Source organism: Pteropus alecto, unplaced genomic scaffold (assembly GCF_000325575.1).
Source record: "Pteropus alecto unplaced genomic scaffold, ASM32557v1 scaffold81, whole genome shotgun sequence".
Lineage (NCBI taxonomy): Eukaryota > Metazoa > Chordata > Mammalia > Chiroptera > Pteropodidae > Pteropus > Pteropus alecto.
This window is the reverse complement of record NW_006433378.1, coordinates 13,300,739-13,305,996: the sequence shown is the minus strand read 5'-3', so window position 1 is coordinate 13,305,996 and position 5,258 is coordinate 13,300,739. Positions and strand designations below refer to the sequence as shown.

General features: G+C 33.4%; 1 pseudogene; it reads left to right on the top strand.

The window, feature by feature from the left end:
• Positions 1-3,797: 3,797 nt before the first annotated feature.
• LOC112476887 lies at positions 3,798-3,915 on the top strand (annotated as a pseudogene).
• Positions 3,916-5,258: the final 1,343 nt, after the last annotated feature.

Genomic DNA, 5,258 nt, shown 5'->3' with positions numbered 1-5,258 from the left:
CTATGCTATTCATCTCATAATTAGGACTTGTAACTAATTCAACATTCATAAATCACCCATGTGGATTTCATCTATTCACCCCACAGTGTAGACTTTGGGATTGAGGAAGAACTCAGTGTGCCAGAGATGTGGGTACATCTGTGATGATCGTGCTGTTTTGTATGAAGTTGTTAATTTATTAGAATCAGGACATTCACAGTATCAGGAGAGAACCAGGCTTCAGGAGAAATCAGCCTTCCTGGGACAGGTCCATCTGTCCTGGGTGATCAGTCTGTGCTCTAAGCATGTCTAGACTATCAGTATATCCATAATGGATAGTGTCTCTGAACTGTTTGTTTCTAGAGAGGTCTCTCTACCCAGACTTTGAGAGAGAACACAGTACTCAAAAGATACATATTGTTCAGAGGATGAGAAATATCTTTTTTGTTTTTCCTCTGTCTTCTGAGCTTAAAAACAATCCCTCTTTTTAGTCTTGGATTTTATCATGCCTTGAATATGTGCGAATAAAATAGGATGTAGTCATCTGGGTTCTTCATCCTTAAATATGTTAACAAGTTTTTCTCAAGTGCAAGGACATCAGTACCAATCTTAAAAATTAAAGTTATGCATAGTTTGTAGTCAATTTTCTCCAATTTATTCAAAATGCAATTTATGTTGTTTTCTGCCCTCTCCTAAGAATTCAATCTGGGTTCAAGCATTGGATTTGGCCGCCATCTTTTTAAAAATTAATTTTTATTAAAATATAGTTGACATACAATAGTATATTAGTTTCAGGTATACAACATAGCAATTTAACAGTTATTTACCTTATTAAATGATCATCACAATAAGTCTGTCACCTATTTACATATGTATTACAATATTATTGACTATGTTCCCTGTACTGTCTTTACATCCCTGTGACTTACTTATTTTACAACTTAAATTTTGTATCTCTAATTCCCTTCTTCTTTTTAACCCATCTCCCCACACCCCTTCCTTCTGGCAACCTTATGTTTGTTCTCTGTATCTATGAATGTGTTTGTGTTTTGTTTCATTTGTTCATTTGTTTAGTTTTGTCTGTAGATTCCACATATACAAAATTGTATGATATTTGTCTTTCTTTGTCTGACTTATTTCACTTAGCATAATACCTTCTAGGTTCATCCATATTGTCACAAATGGCAAGATTTTATTCTTTTCTATTGCTAAATAATATTCACGTATATATCACATCTTCTTTATAATTCATTTGTGGATGGACAGCTAGGCTGGATCCATGCCCTGGCAATTGTAAATAATGCTGCGATGAACATAGGGGTGTATATATTTTTTTGAATTATCATCTTCATTTTCTCCAGATAAATACCCAGAAGTAAAATTGCTGTCTACTGTCTTTTTTGATGTCTCTTCCTCCAAAGCAGTTTTCCCATCTGCCTTTATTCATTGTGACATGGAATTTCTAAATATGTTTTAGGTGACTCCCTTGTTAGAGTTGTGTCACGTGACATAATGTTAACTAGACCTTTGGGAGTAGTAGAGACATGGATTTTTAACTATACCATTTCCTGGTTGTACGATACTTGTAAATTTATTTAATTTCTCTAAGTTACAATAATCTCCCCTGGAAAATGATAATGATGATGATGAAGAAGATGATGATGATGATATACTTAATTCACAGGGTAGTTATGAAGATTAAACTATATAAAAAATAAAACAGATTACTCCAACATTTGAGTTAAAGAAATATAAGATATGAACATTATAATGATTATGATAATGAACATGATGGATGATTATGATAATTATAATGATGACTATGATGATGATAAAGTTGATGGTGATGATATAATAATGATATTATGGTTAGTGCAATTATCATTAGAAGCACTATTGCTGAGGACTTGACCCTTTGCCTTCTGTTAAGATGCCAGTTTGAACAGATAGTTTTGATTTATTCTTTTTGTCCCAACACGTAGCCCTCTCTTATTCTCTAAAGTGTCCTAGTTTGAATTACATCATCATGTTTCCTATGGAACTAGTGGGGATGATTCCCTCAATAATTTTCTTTTTATCCCCTGAAAAAGAACTCTTGCTTGATTTGCCTGATGCTTGTTCCCTTGCTCTTATTCACATTTCATATCACCAACGTGGCAGATTTGACAATATTTCTCTGCTTCTCTACACACACCCTCTTTCTTTCCTGCCTAGTAAAACAGGTCTTTGAAGGCAGAGTTCAGGGTTTATCTTTCCTTATTTATTTATTTATTTTATTCATTTTATTATTATTTATTAATATTATAGTTTTGGTATCATAAATAACACTATGACTTCAAACACTCTGATTTATTTAATAAAGTCATTATAAACCCTTGTAGACATGTTTCCCAACTATCTCTCTAGCTTACTATTCCAACTGCTCCCCAAACACTCAACTTTCTGGTTACATTCTCTCTCAACTCCTGCAGCCCATTTCTCCAGAGGTAAATGAGGAGAGAAAGACATTATATAAACAACAAGAACAACAGCAAGAAAATCTAAAGAAGCAAAAATAAAAGACTTGTCCATCATTACGACAGAAGAAGTACACTGAACTTTGTCCAAACGAGTCTTAACAAGGCATCACCCCCATATGACTATGCACAGTCCCTTGCAACTTGACTCATAGCTAACTCTCAAATGTTTTCTATAGCAAAACGGCAACTCCTGTTTATATATGTTTGTGTAATTATCTTGTTACAGGAAATTGAGAGTATTCATAAGATATTCCATCTCTCTATAAGCTTTAAAGATTTCTGGTTTTGTTTTTATTTTTTCATTTCTCTTTTCCTTTTATGCACAGATGATGATGGTAAAATTAAGGGTAGGGAACTGGGTAGAATAAGAATTCACAACAATATAGTAAAATGTTTATTCTTAGTCATCATAATGAAATGCATTATTTTCTTCATATCAGGAAAAGTAATAATCAATATGTGGTATTTCTAATAATTATTCTCAGGGATTTGGTAATCGACGAGTCCAAGTTTGTAGAAGTCATGTTTGTTTCCAATCATCATCAGTGTACACTTGATGTCTCCAAGCTGGGCAACACTGTGGAGAGCAGACATAGAGGGACTGTAGCCATGTTTCCAAGTCTCATGACTATTTGCCTCACTCATGTCCTTTGCTGTATTCTACCCTGGCATTCTCACTCTAAAAACTTGAAGTTCCTATCCTTTACTCAAATATGCTGCTCTGGTACCTGCTCTTTTAGGAATAAGACAATAATTACATGATCATTATGGTTATACAAGAAAATAGTCTTGGAGAGCTAAGAGGGTTAGAATTGTCACATTCTTTTCATTAATTCCAGGAATGTTAATTTGTCAATAATAATTGGATTTCTGTCAATAATAATATTTCTGTCGGTAATAAAAATTCCTGTCAATAGTAATTGGATTTATTTTGCAACACAGAAGAATTAAACATTTAGTGTTTTGGTTGGTTTGGATTGCCTCTAAATTTAAGTGGGCACATCATATAACGTGTCAGTATTTTAATTTTTTTTTTTTCCTGTAAGATGAGACCATTGGACTTGAACACTCCCTTCTCATTTAACTTGAATAGAAGGTAAACCTAAGAAGCCAACATGTATTCACTTAATCTTTTTTTTTTTATATTTGTTGCAGATTGTGTCAATTTTAATCAAGAAAAAATTAGAAAATATTATTATTTTAGAACTTAGACAAAAAAATTGGAGAGGTAAGGTTTTTGTTTGGATAATAAGTCAAATAATTACATGTTTTAGTTTATCTTAAATATACACAAGTCTTGTCTATGGCCATGCTACCCTGAACACGCCCAATCTCATCTGATCTCAGAAGCTAAGCAGGGTCAGCCTGGTTAGCACTTGGATGGGAGACCACCTAGGAAGACCAGGTGCTATATATATAATTTTTAAATTTTTTTATATATACACAAGTCTTACAATTTATTATAGCCTAATAATTATCTGATCAAAAAGTACAACATAACTTTAATTTAAAATTATAGCAGCTATTTAATATAATGTTGATTTTCAAGCAGAAGGGTAATTAACAAAGGACAGACTTTCCCAATGTCCTATCATAAATTCTTAACTTATCTTTTCACTTTAATTCAGGTTAGTATCATTAAGTCAAATCTCAAGGAATCTAAAATTGGTAAGTTTTTTTTTTTTTTTTTTTTTTTTACCTTTAATCATGTCTGATATGTGTCTAGTTCAACTAAAGAATAAAAAATAATAATGGCTAATTCAAAAGTTTATAGAGATTTTTAAAGGGCCAAATAAACTTGACAAAGTGAGAGATAGAAAAATGAATTTCTTGACAGGACATATTGTTAAATATGTGAACAAGATCCCAGTGGAGTCTGCAGAACTGGAGGACTTTAGAAAAATGAATATCCTCCTATCTACACTACAGGTGATGGTTTAGGTAAGATTATGACTAAAGGCAAAATTATAGACCTGATGAATATAAATGGGATTTGGAGCCCTGTAGGTTTTAGGTTTATTTTGGAGGATATGATAAAATCAGATTTAAAAGTCAGACCTCATTATAAAACTCAACTAGAGAAGAAATTTGATTTTGAGATATTTTTGAAAGAGAAAAAGGAGAGGAAATTATTGTTTACTTCATATTAATAGAACCAGTCTCTACTGTATACAAAAATGTTTTATGTTCCTATAACTTGTGAAATATTATGCGGAATTTTCAAGTGTGTGTACCTGGGAGACAAAAATAGAAAGTGTCAATAGAATCCCTCTTATGGAGAAAGACTGTCTTTGTTTAGTAAAATATTTTGATATTTCATTTTGGTTGTAGAAAGTAAACACACAGAATGTTATGTGATGGGACAGGAATCAGGCAAGTATCTAGATGTCAAGAAGAAATTTATGGGGTGAACTTCAAGTGAGCAAGAAAAAGGACAGTTAGAGGAAGAAAGTAACCCAGACCATTTGCAGTCCCAGGACCAGTACACCTGGGTGTTCTGCCCCAGCTCTGGCCTCAGTTTCTTGTCCTTTCCTTGAAATGGTTGATATGAGGCTCCTTCTAGAGCCTGGAATCTGTCAGGTGTCTGATGCTGTCTCATTGTAGCACCATGAGCTCTGAGAAGGATCTCTACAGGTCCAGGTTCTTTTATCCCCTTAAAGATCTTTTGGACACTTTCGCAACCCCCTTTGTTGGATCAGCTGTATTCCCAGGTAAGCTATAGGCCTTATCCCTATGGGGTCATATAGTGTCCTTTACATG